Source organism: Bos grunniens, chromosome 4, assembly GCF_055505025.1.
Source record: "Bos grunniens cultivar Pamir isolate PY7600 chromosome 4, Bosgru_T2T1.0, whole genome shotgun sequence".
Taxonomy (NCBI): Eukaryota; Metazoa; Chordata; class Mammalia; order Artiodactyla; family Bovidae; genus Bos; species Bos grunniens.
Genome location: NC_141168.1, coordinates 10,247,355 through 10,265,115, shown reverse-complemented (window position 1 = coordinate 10,265,115; position 17,761 = coordinate 10,247,355). Strand labels below are relative to the sequence as shown.

At 39.1% G+C, this 17,761-nt stretch overlaps 1 protein-coding gene across 2 annotated transcripts in view; it reads left to right on the top strand.

The window, feature by feature from the left end:
• The window catches only part of CNTNAP2 (contactin associated protein 2), a 2,322,173-nt gene that overhangs the window by 485,105 nt on the left and 1,819,307 nt on the right, over nt 1-17,761 (top strand). The gene's annotated exons all lie outside the window — the stretch shown is intronic.

Here is a 17,761-nt window from a genome sequence, read left to right as displayed (position 1 = left end):
TGGCCATTTTAAGAGTACAGCACTCATCCTTGTTTATAAGATTAGAAATGTTCTTTAATTCTACTAGTTTATTTTTGGAATACTGAGAACTAAAACTTCATGGGTAGAAATAGAAAAGCATTAAAAAATATCTGTTATTAGTCTCCAGAGAAATACAACCAATAGGCTATATGCAGTTATATAGAAAGATATTTATCATAAAGATTGATTCACATGATTATGGAGACTAAGTCATCTCAGGGTCTGCCATCTACAGGCTGGGGGCTCAGGAAAGCCTGTGAAGTAATTTCAGCCCAAACCTGAAGATCTAAGAACTAGGGGAGCCAATGGTGAAAGTCCTAGTTGGAGTCCAAAGGCTGGGGAACCAGAAGCATCAGTGTCCGAGGACAGAAGATGGATGTCCCGGCATAGGCAGGTGAACAAACTCAGCCTTCATCTGCTTTTCTCTTCTGTTAAGGCCCTCAACACAGTGGATGATGCTCACCCGTTGGAGATGGGGATCTTCTTTATTCAGTCTACCAAGTTAAATGCTAATCTCTTCCAGAAACACTCATAGACACACCCAGAAATAATGTTTTACCATCTGTGCTCACCCCTTAGCCCAATCAAGTTGACACATAAAATTAACAACCACAGGCACCTTATTCAATATCTTTCCTGTTTCTCAACAATTGCCACAGAACCTTTCCTTGCATATTCCTGTAACTTTAGTTCATATACTCTCAAGCTCTCCCATTCCAATTTTAGTAAGCTGGTGGAATGTTTTCATAGGACACTGCTTTTGAGATGTATGAATGTTGTTCTAAGAATACAATTGGAGGAGGAGTGGAGGTAATACTTACCATAAAATAGGTATGTTAATGACGGCAACAGCAGCTGCTGTAAAAAAAAAAAGTCCCAAAATATAGAATAGATCTGTGCAATGTAAATTTCTTTCTCACTAAAAGTTCCAGTGTGTGTTCATGGGTTGTGGAAGGCTTTCCTCCATGTCACACAGGGAACCAAATTTCTCCCTTGGTCGCTCTTCATACAAATAGAAAATAAAGAAGAAAGAGAGTGGGACATCACATGAGAAGGGGTTTTAGGAGTTGACTCATTGGAAAGGACTCTGATGCTGGGAAGGATTGGGGGCAGGAGGAGAAGGGGACAACAGAGGATGAGATGGCTGGATGGCATCACCAGCTAGATGGACGTGAGTCTGAGTGAACTCCAGGAGTTGGTGATGGACAGGGAGGCCTGGCGTGCTGCAGTTCACTGGGTCACAAAGAGTCGGAGACGACTGAGTGACTGAACTGAACTGAATTGATGCAGTGTAATGTTTATACCTAAAAGTTCTCCAAGGTTTCAGTTCAGTTCAGTTCAGTCACTCAGTCATGTCCAACTCTTTGTGACCCCATGAATCACAGCACGCCAGGCCTCCCTGTCCATCACCAACTCCCGGAGTTTACCCAAACTCATGTCCATCGAGTCGGTGATGCCATCCAGCCATCTCATCCTCTGTTGTCCCCTTCTCCTCCTGCCCCCAATCCCTTCCAGTATCAGAGTCTTTTCCAATGAGTCAGCTCTTCACATCAGGTGGCCAAAGTATTGGAGTTTCAGCTTTAGCATCAGTCCTTCCAGTGAATACCCAGGACTGATCTCCTTTAGGATGGACTGGTTGGATCTCCTTGAAGTCCAAGGGACTCTCAAGAGTCTTCTCCAACACCACATTCAAAAGCATCAATTCTTCGCACTCAGCCTTCTTCACAGTCCAACTCTCACATCCATACATGACCACAGGAGAAACCATAGCCTTGACTAGATGGACCTTTGTTGGCAAAGTAATGTCTCTGCTTTTGAATATGCTCTCTAGGTTGGTCATAACTTTCCTTCCAAGGACTAAGCATCTTTTAGTTTCATGGCTGCAATCCCCATCTACAGTCATTTTGGAGTCCCAAAAAATGAAGTCTGACACTGTTTCCACTGTTTCCCCATCTATTTGCCATGAAGTGATGGGACCAGATGCCATGATCTTTGTTTTCTGAATGTTGAGCTTTAAGCCAACTTTTTCACTCTCCTCTTTCACTTTCATCAAGAGGCTTTTGAGTTCCTCTTCACTTTCTGCCATAAGGGTGGTGTCATCTGCATATCTGAGGTTATTGATATTTCTCCCAGCAATCTTGATTCCAGCTTGTGCTTCTTCCAGCCCAGCATTTCTCATGATGTACTCTGCATATAAATATACTTACCCTTAATTTCCTAGTGTTCAACTAGCTCTTTCTGGGTGACTTCTCTACTCTCACAACATCACAAATCATCAGTAAGTAAAATGTGCCCAGTTTATAATTCCAGCCATGTCTTCTTTTCTGACACGTGATTATTTTCTGTGCTGGTCTTTACTCAAAAAATGTTCTAAATCTACCTGAGACTTAATCTGCCCCAGATTAAATTTAGAATAACTCCCCTTCCTTTCTTCATCCTTCTTCTTCAGTGATCTATGCATTAATCCTGGTTATCAACATCCACCAGTTGCCAAAATCAACCAAAGTTCAAATAATTTTTTTTTTTTCATTTCCTCTGCCACATTGGCCACGACCAAGAGAAGGAGTTTTGACTCTGAGCCCGGGATGTCTGCTTTGGTCAATTGTGCCTAGTACATCAGACTGTTGTGAAATCTGGATGGCAAAAGAAAGCCAGTGCCAATTCAGCAGGATGGAACATCTCCATGGCTTGGAAGGCTACCAGGTTCCTGAAGAGAAAGTTCATTCTGGGCTGGGGATCCCGGTGCACCTGGGATGAGAATGACCAGGGAGAGTATCTGTGGAAAGAGAAAGACGAGAGGCTCTCAGAAGATCTGCATAAGGCTGCGTGGAAGCAGTGTTTGCCAGTGTGTGCTTCAATCCCCAAGAATTCAGCCTTTCCAGATATTATTCCTGGTACATGAGAAACACTCCAGATTCCTACTTCCCGGTACAGAAAGATTGTAGGAACAAATAGTAACCAGGGTGGGAATTCAAAAAACAACTCCCCAGCTTAAAGTGTGTGGAAACGTACCATGTGTCCAGAAATTTAGTTCCGGACCAAGACCAGGACTGCTGCCCAAATGCAGGTGGAAACCTCCAATTTCATCTCTCTCCCTCATTTGCATGGGCATATTTTTCCCAATTGTTAATGCTGTCACTTGGACATGGGCGTGTTGATACCTGATTGGTGGCGTCCTCAGCATCTTTCTCTGAGGGTTAATGCCATCTTGGTACATTCCTACAGCTTCGTAGTTAGATTATAGATGGGTTTCAGTGATTGTCTTGAGAGATTTTGATGTTTTTTTACAAAACTTTACAGTAGAATAATTTTTTAAGAATAATACTGACAAACTCAGTATCGTATAGTATGTATCTTGAGAACATTGATCTGTAATCAATTAACTGAAAAACGTGATTCCTGGCGGCAGCCCTAAATTAGGCCCGTCCATTAGTAGACATACAGCAGTTGAGAAGGAGACAGCTGATTGCATATCTGCTTAGGGGTTAATAAGTCCTTCCGTTTCCTGGGTCTCCCTTTCTAGGGATGGAGAAGGGGCATCAGAATGCAGGGCCCATCCATGTTGCTGCAAATGGCATTTCATTCTTTTTTGGCTGAGTAATATTTCATTGTATAAATATACTGTCTTCTTTATCCATTCATCTGTCGATGGTGGTTCACAGACACTTAAATTTAAATAACTATCAGTTCAGTTTAGTCACTCCGTAGTGTCCAACTCTTCCAACTCCATGGTCTGCTGCATGCCAGGCTTCCCTGCCCATCACCAGCTCCCGGAGCTTGTTCAAACTCATGTACATGAGTCAGTGATGCCATCCAACCATCTCATTCTCTGTTGTCCTCTTCCCCTCCCGCCTTTAATATTTCCCAGCATCAGGGTCTTTTGCAATGAGTCAATCTGAAAACGGTCAGAAAAAACCTACTCACCAAGGTACAAAATTGCCTATAGTCAGGGTAACTACCAGACAGTTCCTAAACCAGCATCTGATCTCATAACATCAAACACACCCAAGTAGTTGCTTATTAAACCTAGTCTTTCTATGCATATTTAATTTTCCTATAATGCTGCTCTGAGGTAGAGTGAATTCTTAACTTCATGTGTGTATGTGTATATATATATATATATATATATATATATATATATATAATTTTGTTTCTCTACACATCTCTGGCTATAGCCTGGTTCAGTGGCCGTTCCTGAAGTTGTTGTTGTTCAGTTGCTAAGTTGTGTCCAATTCTTTGCAAACCCATGTATTGTGGCAGGGCAGCCTTCCCTATCCTTTCCCATCTCCTGGAGTTTGCTCAGACGCTTCCATTGAGTCAGTGCTGCCATCCAACCACCTCACCCTCTGTCACCCGCTTCTCCTCCTGCTTTCAATCTTCCCCAGCAACAGGGTCTTTTCCAGTGAGTTGGCTCTTGGCATCATGTGGCCAAAATATCAGAGCTTTAATTTCAGCATCTGTCCTCCCAATGAATGTTCAGGGTTATTTTCCTTTAGAATTGACTGGTTTGATCTCCTTACTGTACAAGGGACTCTCGAGAGTCTACTCCAGCACCACAGTTCAAAACCATCAATTCTTCCGTGCTCAGCCTTCTTTTTGGTCCAATTCTCATATCTGTACATGACTACTGGAAAAACTGTAGCTTTGACTAGACAGACCTTTGTGGCAAAGTGATGTCTCTGCTTTTTAAACTGCTGTCTAGGTTTGTCGTGACTTTCCGTCCAAGGAGCAAGCTTTTAATTTCATGGCTGCAGTTAGCATCCACAGTGATTTTGGAGCCCAAGAAAATAAAATCTGCCTCTGTTTCCAATTTTTCCCCATCTACATGCTGTGAAGTGATGGGACTGGATGCCATGATCTTAGTTTTTAGAATGTTGAGTTTTAAGTCTGCTTTTTCCCTCTCCTCTTTCATCCCCATCAAGAGGTTCTTTAGTACCATTGATCTTTGCTGTTCTATTTGGTATTGATTTCTAGGCATGCTTTTAACATGTCCGGGTATAAGTGGTCATTGCTAAGGCCTTTATATAAAGCAAATTTGCTATCCCAAATACCTTTAAAAAAATTAATTAGCCTTGTAGCACTGAAAGTTGTCATTGGATTATCTAAAATTTATGGAAGCTGTGTATAAATCAAGTAGTAGGCCAATATCTTCAACACCTTGAGATCATGTACCAGTGTAGCAGCATCCTCCAGAACAATCTATAAAATAACAGTAGTCTTCCTTCTGCTGTAGACCCATGTATTGAAACTATAGCCATGTAGGTTTTAGGTTGCTGTGAGTAGAATGCAACCATATCATGTAGAATCTTGGTTAGACAATTCTGCAGGGCATACTTAGTGGATGGATGAGAGAAGAAACCAGCTGCTTTATGACAAACTAAAGTGGAGAGAGATGCTACAGGGACTCGCAGAGGCACGATGCCTGGCTCCATAGCAGGCTGTGTAATCATGAGAGGAAACAGCAACAAGCAGAAGAGTAAATAATCAGCAATCAGGGGCATGATGATTAAAAAGAGTACATAACTCTGAGATGATGAGCCTAAGCTATAAAAACCATCACTTTTTATAAATGTAGCTACAGTTATAACCCAGAAAGAACTCTTTCAAACAATTTTTGGCAGCATTCACTCAAAAAAAAAAAAAACAAACATTAAAAAAAAGAATAGATGACTTGGAAGCTAATGTGAGCCTTGGTGGCCTTATTTATTACCATATCATATTGGTTTAGAACCTGGGTTCAGGCAGCAGCCAGCATGGGTTTGAATATGAGCTCCAGTATTTATCTACTTGTGTGACCATGAGCAAGTCACTTAAGCCTCTTATGTGTCTCTTTATTCATTTGTAAAATGCTGATTAAAATGATATCCTAGCTCATAAAGAGGTTATGAGGATTAAAAATGAAAAAAGCAAAGAAAGCCCTAGGCACTGTGCCCAACATGATGAAAATGTTCCCCAAAGTTAACTGTTATTCTCATCCTCACTGCCTAGAAAATAGGGTGGCAAATAGCATCCATAAATGCTGGGGTTGAGTGAATTCACACTGCCATCAGAGACATTTTCCAAAATAGCCACAGAACAGGGCATAGGTTCCTTCAGATGGAGATGAAAAACCTTGTTACTGCAGCACAGAATGCTTTATTTTCTTTGAGGAACTCTCATAGCACTGCACAGAGGATGTGGCATTGGAAGTCAGTCATCACCATAGAATTATAGATTTGGATAAGATTTGAAGGATTATTTAGTGTCCTCTGCTATAATAGGAATGTCTGCTGTAATATTCAGGAATGTACATCCTCTGGTTACACAGCCACAGAAAATGATTTAATGTTAACTTTAGAGATGAAATAAATGCATTATAGTACCTAGTGGCCATTAAAAAATGAATACATTTAGCAGAACCCTGAGCCTCAACTGTACATCTTAATTATTTTGTCACATGTACTTTACAACTCAATTTTTGCTCTTTCTTGATGGTTTTGCATAATACCCTTGCATACTCAGTCAATAAGTCATGTCTGACTCTGCGACCCTTTGAACTGTATCCCTCCACGTTCCTCTGTCCGTGGGATTTCCCAGTCAAGAATACTGGAGTGGATTGCCATGTCCTTCTCCAGGGGGTCTTCCCATCCCAGAGATGAAGCATGGGTCTCCTAGTTGACAGGCAGATTCTTTACAACTGCAACACTAGGAAAACCCCACTGTTTCGTTAATCCTTCATCTTCTCTGCACTTTAACTTATTGAAAGATACTATTTTATGATTTGAAAACCAAACAACTATTGTTGACTCTGAAAATATCAAGATTTCTGGACATATTACTTTTTGAGTCATAAATAAAGTTGGAAGAAGACTTGGTTATATAGATCAATACTTTTGAGAAAACCTAATGCTAATTTAGCTAATTTAACAATATTGTACGTTAACATATCTTGATAGAATAAATAATGAGTACTATAGCCCTGACATTTATGTGTTGTTGGTCAGTCGCTCAGCTGTGTCCCACTCATTGTGACCCCATGGACTGCAGCATGCCAGGCTTCCCTGTCCTTCACTCCTCTCCCAAAGTTTGGTCAAACTCATGTCTAATGAGTGATGATGCCATCCAACCATCTCATCCTCTGATGTCCCCTTCTCATCCTGCCCTCATTCCTTCCCAGAATCAGGGTCTTTTCCAACGAGTCAGCTCTTCCATCAGGTGGCCAAAGTATTGGAGCTTCAGCTTCAGCATCAGTACTTCCAATGAATATTCAGGGTTGATTTCCTTTAGGATTGACTGGTTTGACCTCCTTACTGTCCAAGGGATTCTCAAGTGTCTTCTCCAGTACCACACTTTGAAAGCATCAACTCTTCAGTGCTCTGCCTTCTTTAGGTCCAACTGTCTGATTCGTACATGACCACTCGAAGAACCATAGCTTTGACTATATGGACCTTTGTCAGGAAAGTGATGTCTCTGCTTTTTAATACACTGTCTAGGTTTGTCATAGCTTTTTCTCAATATATATAAAATAGATAACTAATAATAAACTACTGGATAGCACAGGGAATTCTACTCAATACTCTGTAATGAACTACTAGAGAAAATAATCTAAAAACACTGGATATATGTGTATATGCCACTGATTCCCTTTGCTGTACAGCAGAAACTAACACGACAATGTAAATCAGCTATACTCCCATAAAAATTAATTTTAAAAAGTAGTATAGCCCTGATTAAACTATTAAATATTCATTTACGAGACTGCTGAAATCCTAGCCGTCAGAACTATCCCTTTACTCTTAATGTGCTGCACATATCTGGACTCTGATTCATGGCTGCGCCCTGGAGCCTACAGCCTTCTTAAGTAATGGTTGTTGACTGTTCCTCAAATCACGTCCTGCTGGGCATGGGTGTATTCTCTCTTCCAATGTCACTCTCACCAGGAGAAACCCCGATTCACTTGCATTTCAGTCCCTGCCTACTCTGCTCCTTCTCACAGGCAGCTTAGGCCAGAGAAAAACACCCACCTTGCAGGACTAGTTTCCTTTGAGCTTCATGACCACTTTTTGTTTTAAATTATTGAAGCATGTATAATGTACAGTATTGTGTGTTAGTTTTAGGTACACAGCATGGTGATTTTTTTGCAGATTATTTTCCATTATAGGTTATTACAAGATACTGAGCATAATTTCCTGTGCTATACAATAAATGCTTGTGGCTTGCCTTTGTTATCTGTAGTAATTTCTATCTGTTGTTCCCATCCCCTCTTTCCTCTCCCCTTTGGTAACAAGTTTGTTTTCTGTGTCTGGGAGGATATAGATTAATTTGTATTAATATTTAGATTCTACATATAAGTGATATACTGTTGTTTGTCTTTCTCTATCTGACTTAGTTCACTAAAAACACTGTTTTCTAGGTTGAACCATGTTGATGCAACTAGCAGCATTTCATGTTGTACGGACAAATAATATTCCATCATATGTATACACACACACACACACACACATGCATCGCATCCTCTTGGGCAATCCTCTGTTGATGGATGTGTGGGTTGTTTCCATGCCTTTGTGATTGGAAATAGTGCTCTTGTGAACACTGAGGTGCACATATCTTTTCATATTAGAATTTTCATTTTTTCCATATATACACACACACACACACACACACATACATATACATACACACACCCAGGAGTGGAATTGCTGAATATTTGCAAACATTGTGACAAACAGGGAGTTAATATCCAAGATATAAACAGAGCTCATATAATAGAATATTTAAAAGAAAACAACAAAAATGGGCAGAAGACTTAAAGACTTTATTTTTCCAAAGATGACACAGAGATGACTAACAAGCACATGAAAAGCCATTCAATATTGCTAATTATTAGAAAAATGCAGACAGCCACCACACCATTTAAATTATTGCAACTTTCTAACTCTTCCCTCCGCTTCTACACCTGCTGTTGTCTAGTCATCTATGCTCAATTAGTAGAATAGATTGAATAGATCCCTCAGTAAGATCATGCTGGGTCTTCTCTGCTCAGAATCTTCCAATTGCTTAGTATCTCATTCCGAATAAAACTCAAGTCTCAGGATGGCTCCACGTCTCTCCCCTCTTTATGCTCTTATCTCTCTGTCTCCTACTCTGCCTCTTGGTAAGGCATGTTCTACCTCAGACTTGCTCTTTATTCTGCCTTAACTATCCACCTGCCTTCTTCCCTCTCTTCTTTCAAATATGCCTTCAAATCAGGCCATTTATTTAATCATCTTATAAACATAAAGATGTGGTCAGCCTTCGTTTGCTACTGAAGCACCTTCTTCCTCTTCCCTTGTTTCAGTGTTTTCTATAGAACTCACCACACTGGTGGGTTATTGTCAATTTATTGATTGCTATGTGAGCCCTCCCGCCAAAAAAAAATTAATTTTTAAATAATCCTAGTTGTATTTAATGTTCATTCACCAGTACTTACAATAACGTGTGAAATCTGACAATAATTTTGTGAATGAATTAATTAAGCAAGTCATTACTTAGTGCTCCTGTACTCTGTGCTATTGATGATATTCTGTAAAGCTGTGTGCAAAATGATGATTAATGTATATTTATATTTTTTCCATTAGCTTCCATTTTGCTTTCAGAGACATGTTTCCCTGGGGATAAAATGACCTTAAACACACTTAAGGGGTCAAATATCTATCCTTAAGGGCATTTTCTCTTTGTAAGCCTGCAGTGTAGCCCCATTCATTTCTCCCACAGCTTCCATTAAGGAGGTATTTAAATGCCCAGGTGACTCTCAACTATTTATTAACAACACTCCATTCAGTCAGTTTGAGGTGGAAAGAAGGGCTTGCTAATTCTAGGGTACTCTTGAAGTCCTGACCACATTTAGTAACAGAAATGAGGACGTTTTCTTTTTATTAGAACTTACATACTGTACATTTGTGATTTGTATTTTGACATGACATTATATTGCCACTTAAAGATATGTTTAAATTATCTTAGTTTTTGTATTCATTAGTACCTAAATTAGAAAATATTTATATAATTGATTGATTTCACAAAGTACTATTTTTATTTCCAAGGTTTTTTTTTATTTTATTTTTTTTTTGGCACTTTCAGAATTTTAAAAGATGAGATGACCAAAGTTACCAATCCTAAAATATTTGCTTATGATATCTTTTCATGTTGTACTTTATGTGTATACACATATACACATATGGTGGTGGTTTAGTTGCTAAGTCATGTCCAACTCTTGCAATCCCATGGACTGCAGCTTGCCAGGTTCCCGTGTCCATGAGATTCTCCAGGCGAGGATACTGAAGTGGGTTGCCATTTCCTTCTCCAGAGGATCTTCCCGACCCAGGAATCAAACCCTGTTCTCCTGCATTTCAGGCAGGTTCTTTACCTACATGCATATAAATGTACGCATGTGTATGTGTATATGTGTGTATTGTGTACTGGCAGCAGAGGATTACACAGTTGGATGGCATCACCGACTCAATGGGCATGAACTTGGGTGAATTCCAGGAGATAGTGAGGGATTGGAGGCCTGGTGTGCTGCTATCCATGGCGTCGCAAAGAGTTGGACACGACCTAGTGACTGAACAGCAGCAACAAAGAATGGAAAGACATATACTTTGCCACATACTGAGGGCCCCAAAATAAAATATGGGACTTATTTTCTTATTAATTTCTGCATTTCCAAAATCTTCCTCATTGCCTGACATGTAATAGCCAGTCAATAAAAAATAAATGTTGCAATTGATCTTTAGTGCTATGTATTGCTCTAAGCCAGCTTTTTGCAAACTAAATTATGCTAATTCTGCAGTATCTGAATGGTATTCTGTGGTTTCCAAATGGGACACTCTGAATATTAAACCCTTCTTGAAGTGCTGTACTGATCGTTAGCATCATTAGTCTAAGAAACTAACAAATACAAAAACACATAATTCTTTCTAACATTAAGATATTAACAAACTAATTTCCCCAGTGTTTTCTTTTTTACATCTCTCCCCTGATTTCTCAAATGCCTCAGTTTTAGAATTAGACTACCTTATGAGAAATACAAAGCAACTATGATATTATTTGTCTTGAGCCTAGGTTGAGAAAGATATGAATTCATTTTATATGTCAAACCAACTCTGGACACAGGCACAATTATTTCCTGAGAGAGTGCAGATAAATTGCATATATGAAAAAACAAATTTCTGCTTAAATTTATAAGTAAATTATGTGATGTAAACAATGACAGTAATTATCTTGTTAACTAAATACTTAGGGAGGATTTGAAAATGCAATGATCCTCCATATGCAAGACAGCAAAAGAGGCACAGATATAAAGGACAGACTTTTGGACTCTTTGGGAGGTGAGAGGGGTGATTTGAGAGAATAGCATTGAAACATGTATATTACCATATGTGAAATAGATAATCTGTCCTAGTTTGATGCTTGAAACAGGGCATTCAAAGCTGGTGCACTGGGACAAACCAGAGGGATGGGATGGGGAGGGAGGTGGGTGGGAGGTTCAGGACTGGAGGATACGTGTCCACCCATGGCTGATTCATGTCAATGTATGGTAAAAACCACCACAATATTGTAAAGTAATTAGCCTCCACTCAAAATAAATTAATTAAAAAATATATATCAACAAATAAAATATATTTATATAAGTACAAATTCATAGCATAAGAAAAAGAAATATACAACAAGTGCTGGAGAGAGTGTAGAGGAAAGGGAACCCTCTTGTATTGCTGGTAGAAATGTAAATTGATACAGCCACTATGGAAGATAGTATGGAGATTCCTTTAAAAACTAGGAATAAAACTACCATACAACCTAGCAATACCACTGCTAGGAATATACCCTGAGAAAACCAAAATTGAAAAAGACACATGTATCACTGCAGATAGTGAGTGCAGCCATAAAATTAAAAGACGCTTACTCCTTGGAAGAAAAGTTATGACCAACCTAGATAGCATATTGAAAAGCAGAGACATTACTTTGCCAACAAAGGTCTGTCTAGTCAAGGCTATGGTTTTTCCAGTGGTCATGGATGGATGTGAGAGTTGGATTGTGAAGAAGGCTGAACACCGAAGAATTGATGCTTTTCAACTGTGGTGTTGGAGAAGATTCTTGAGAGTTCCTTGGACTGCAAGGAGATCCAACCAGTCCATCCTAAAGGAGATCAGCCCTAGGTGTTCTTTGGAAGGAATGATGCTAAAGCTGAAACTCCAGTACTTTGGCCACCTCATGCAAAGATTTGACTCATTGGAAAAGACTCTGATGCTGGGAGGGATTGGGGGCAGGAGGAGAAGGGGACGACAGAGGATGAGATGGCTGGATGGCATCACTGACTCGATGGACGTGAGTCTGAGTGAACTCTGGGAGATGGTGATGGACAGGGAGGCTTGGCGTGCTGCGATTCATGGGGTCGCAAAGAGTCAGACACGACTGAGCAACTGAACTGACTGACTGACCCCAATGTTCATGGGAGCACCATTTACAATACGTAGGATATGGAAGAAAACTAGATGTCCATCGACAGAAGAATGGATAAAGACGGTGTGGTACATATATACATTGGAATATTACTCCACCATAAAAAGGAACACATTTGAGTTAGTTCTAAGGAGATGGATGAACCTAGAGTCTATTATGCAGAGTGAAGTAAATCAGAAAGAGAAAAACAAATACTGTATGTTAATGCATATACATAGAATCTAGAAAGATGATACTGATGAACCTATTTGCAGAGCAGTGACAGAGACACAGGCATAGAGAATAGACATGGGCAGGTGGGGGGAAGGAGGGGCTGAGGCAAATGGAGAGAGTAGCAAGGAAGCATATGCACTACCATACATAAAACAGACAACCAATGGAAATTTTCTGTATGACTCAGGGAGCTCAAACCAGGGCTCTGTAACAACCTAGAGAGATGGGAAAGGATGGGAAGTGGGAGGGTGACTCAAGAGGGAGGGGACATATGTACACCTATGGCTAATTCATGTTGATGTACGGCAGAAATGAAACCAATATTGTAGGGCAATTATTCTTCCTAAAAAATAAATAAAATTTTCAAATATTAAAAACTAAAGAAAATGCAATGGTCCTTAAGGTACTATACTAATAATTATCTCAGAGGAAAAATGTAATTGTTAATCATTATTTTTGGTTGTAAATGGAAAGACTCAATATCACAAATATGCCAGTTCTTTCTGTATTAACTCATATTTAGGTTAATCTGAAATAAAGGGTAATAAATCAACAGTGTTTTTGAACTAGAGACATTTATTTTAGAGTTTATATGCGAATGAAGTTTGCAAGAAAAATTGGGGAAATTCTGTTAAAGAGAAGCAATGATGGAAGGCTAGCCTTGTAAGCTATGAAAACATACATGATAAAGTCTCAGTAATTAAAACAGTAAGGAACTGGTACAAGCAAAATAAAAACACACCCAAATATATGTGAAAAAAATTTGTGTATGTGGAAAATGGTGTGAATGCCAGTGAAAAAGTAGAACAAAATTGTCTCTGTATCTCAGCCCTTTATACAGACAAAAACTCAAGAAGATCAAAGGTTAGGATGTACTAAAGTGGTGGCAAGGGGAGTAGTAACTATAATTTATTAGACAGAGGGAAAACCAATATGCAAGTCATTCCGAGCAAAAATCAACAGAAACTTATAGGTGAAGACAAATGTATTATTATTTGGAGGAGGTTGCAGAGAATGGCATCAGAACTGGTTTGAGTTGGAGGAAATAATGAGTTTGAGGTGATAGAAACCTGGGGGCATCCTATGCACAGCGTATAAATTGCATTTGAGGCTAAGAAAATGTTTAAATTACTTTGCATGGTGAAGTCTTATATGTGGGTATTTATGGCACCCCACTCTAGTACTCTTGCCTGGAAAATCCCATGGGCGGAGGAACCTGGAAGGCTGCAGTCCATGGGGTCGCAAAGAATCGGACACGACTGAGCGACTTCACTTTCACTTTTCACTTTCATGCATTGGAGAAGGCAATGGCAACCCACTCCAGTGTTCTTGCCTGGAGAATCCCACTGATGGGAGAGCCTTGTGGGCTGCCATCTATGGGGTTGCACAGAGTTGGACACGACTGAAGTGACTTAGCAGGGGAAAGAGCTAAGACCCTAAAACTGAACTGGCCGTAGCTGCTGAAGAAATGTGAAAGGAGAGTAACACAATGCTAGCTTGGGAGAGAAGGTGGTTTAAAGAATGTATAGGTGACCAGCAACACCAAATACTACAAAGAGGCCACCATATGTGCAGAGTGGGACAAGAGATGCAAAGGTGGAGAAACAGGGACGCAGGAAGATGGTGCTTCTGTTTTTCACACACAATGTTTCTGTTTTTCAGTCTAACTTTATCCTCTATTTCCTGTTCAAAAAATTTTGTTTATCTGATCTTTAAAGGAAGATTATTTATAAGGGTCTATTTTCTTTGTATTTTGATGTCATCATTTCAAAAATGTTTGTCTTATCAATGTCAAATATTACATAGCCATATTGCCCCTAGTTAAAATAAAAATTGCACCACTTAGGATATACATGGTGGTTTAATTGCTAAGTCAAATCCAACTCTTGCGACCTCATGGACTGTAGCCTGCCAGGATCCTCTGTCCATGGGATTCTCCAGGAAAGAGTACTGAAGTGGGTTGCCATTTCCTTCTCCAGAGAATCTTCCTGACCCAGGAATCGAATGCAGGTCTCCAGCATTGCAGGCAGTTTCTTTATTGACTGAGCTACAAGGGAAGTTAGGGAATACACAGGTGGAACCATTTATTTCAGGAGGTGAAGAAATGTTATATAGGGATCTACTAGGAATCAGTTCTGGAGAAGGTGATGGCACCCCACTCTAGTACTCTTGCCTGGAGAATCCCATGGATGGAGGAGCCTGGTAGGCTGTAGTCCATGGGGTCACGAAGAGTCAGACATGACTGAGCGACTTCCCTTTCACTTTTCACTTTCATGCACTGGAGAAGGAAATCACAACCCACTCAGTGTTCTTGCCTGGAGAGTCCCAGGGACGGGGGAGCCTGGTGGGCTGCCGTCTATGGGGTCACACAGGGTCCGACACGACTGAAGTGACTTAGCAGCAGCAGCAGGACTCAGTTCTGGCAAGAGTATTATTCAGTACATTCTAAATGACATGCAAGAGAGAATGTAGAAGGAAATTTTCAAGTTTGAAATGCCAAAGATTGCGTATTTTAAAGGATGTAAAGTAATATTAAAATTCACAGAGGTGATCCCACCTTGGTGGGATTTTAGGATTCCATATCCTAGTTCCTTATTCTTTTCCTGGCAACAGCATCATCTTGCCATTGATTTAATTTCCAAATGCATTAAAATATGAGGAAATATAATCATATTGTGTAACTTAAATCTTAATAAAACATATCTATGCAAGCTTGGGACCCTGCACTTAAAGAAATATACAGTTAAATTTAATTTAGTAAACTGTGTAAATTTTAAAAATGTTGGCTAAGTCTTCCCTCTAATACATAATTCTTTACATTATTACTCGTGATTGTCTTTTTTCTAATGTGAAAAGCAAGGACTATGTCTTATTTCTATATATATATTCATCCTTCTATGCAGTTAGAAGCTTTGGTGAATATTTTATATGTTATTGTATTTATTCTATACTTCAGTATTATCAACTAAACTGACATTTATTATTATCACTGTCATTACTGTTAGAATGTAATTTCTGTTTTACCAGTGAGGAAATGGACTCAGAGCTTGAGTAACTCTCTCGAGATCAAACTTAACACTTTGACCCCAAAGGTCAAATTTTTAGCCTCTGGTAGTGTTACCCTAGTACCTAAATGTATTAAACCTTTAATATATTTATAGTTTAGCAGAAAAAAAGGAGTCTAAGATGCTAAAGGGTTTCAGAGCCAAGTTTTGACAAAAAATAAACCACAGATGTTCAATGTGGAGCCAAGGATAAGTGAGATATTAAGCTCTTTAAAATATTTTAAGGTTGTGATATCATAGATGGATGATACTGATCATGCATAAATATTATTTTTGCTATTTTTTATTTGAATCCTAAAAGGTACTTAAAACCAAGTATGGTAAATGTAACACATCTTAATTCAATAGAGAGAACATTGTTGGATGACTGATGTAGTGAAATAACTGATGTGATCAGTCCTTCCTGCTAGTGATCAGGCAGAGGGCAGGCGATTATCTGTCCTGGACACTGTTGAAAAGTCCTAAAGTGGTGAGCTGGCTTCTTCTAAGGGGTGTAAATTTATCAAGTTCATTTAACGCTCAACATATATCATATTGAGTTTAAGGATTTCAATTGACTTAAAGAAATCTTTAGAATGAGTCATACTACAAATCTTCTTCTCCAGCTTTGTATTATATTTTACATGTGCTTTGTTATTATAGATAATAGTTACATAAAATTACATAATCTTGTGAGAAGTGAGAAAATAGTCATTTAGACCCAGACATCATGAATAAAGTGGGTCAGCAAACTATCTATACATAATTTTTAATGGAATTTCACATAATACACCAAGAAATTTTCATGTACATTATTTTAGTAGTCATCAGACTTTAAGGTGGCTCAGAACTCATCTGCAATGCAGGAGATGTGAGTTCGATCCCTGGGCGGGGAAGATTCCCTGGAGAAGGAAAAGGCAACCCACTCCAGTATTCTCACCTGGGAAATCCCAGGGACAGAAGAGCCTGGTGGGCTACCGTCCATGGGGTCACATAAAGAGCTGAATGTGACTTAGCAACTAAACAACAGACTTTACTCTTTAGAAGGAATTAGGTGACATAAAGATACTTTTTGATAGGGAGCCAAGATCAAACTCTACAAAGAAACACACTTAAATATGTATTATTGTTTGTTATTGAGAAGATTGAAAATATTGGTCATATTGCCATATTTTGTTGATTCAGTCAATTAAGCCTAGATATTTATATCTAGATATATATATCTATAGATACTTTGAAATCAGAGAGATATATACATGGATGGATGGATGGATGGATGGATAGATAGCTATTAGTTTGGTGCAAAAGTAATTGCAGTTTTTGCACTGTTGAAAATTTGCTGATTGATATTGGAATACTTTCTTAAATGTGGTTATACTATATATCATTTTAATGCACATTTCTTGCTTATTTTTGCTAATGACTTACTGCTTGCTATTTATCTTATATTTATTTTGGGCTATGGATATGTTAGACAAAAAGCAAATTTGAGTGATTTTTTTATTTGAGTTCAAAATGGGTCTTAAAGCAATGGAGACAGCTTTCAGCGTCTACAGTGGACAGGAACTGCTTTTGGTCCAGGAACTGCTAATATACATACAGTGTAGTGGTGGTTCAAGAAAGTTTGCAAAGGCGACCAGAGACTTGAAGATGGGGAGTGTAGTGGCCACCATTGGAAGTTGACAAAGACCAATTCAGAGCAATCATTGAAGCTGATCTTCTTACAATAATACGAGAAGGTGCCAAAGAACTCAACTGTGAACATTCTACAGTCTTTCAGAATTTGAAGCAAATTGAAAAGGTGAAAAAGCTCGATAAGTGGGTCCTGAGCTGACTGCAAATCAAAACTATCATCATTTTAAAGTGTCATTTTCTCTTGTTCTATACCACCACATTGAACCATTTCTCAACTGGATTTGGACATGCAATGAAATGTGGATTTCCTATGACAATCGGTGATGACCAGTTCAGTGGGTGGACTAAGAAGCAGCTCCATAACACTTCTCAAA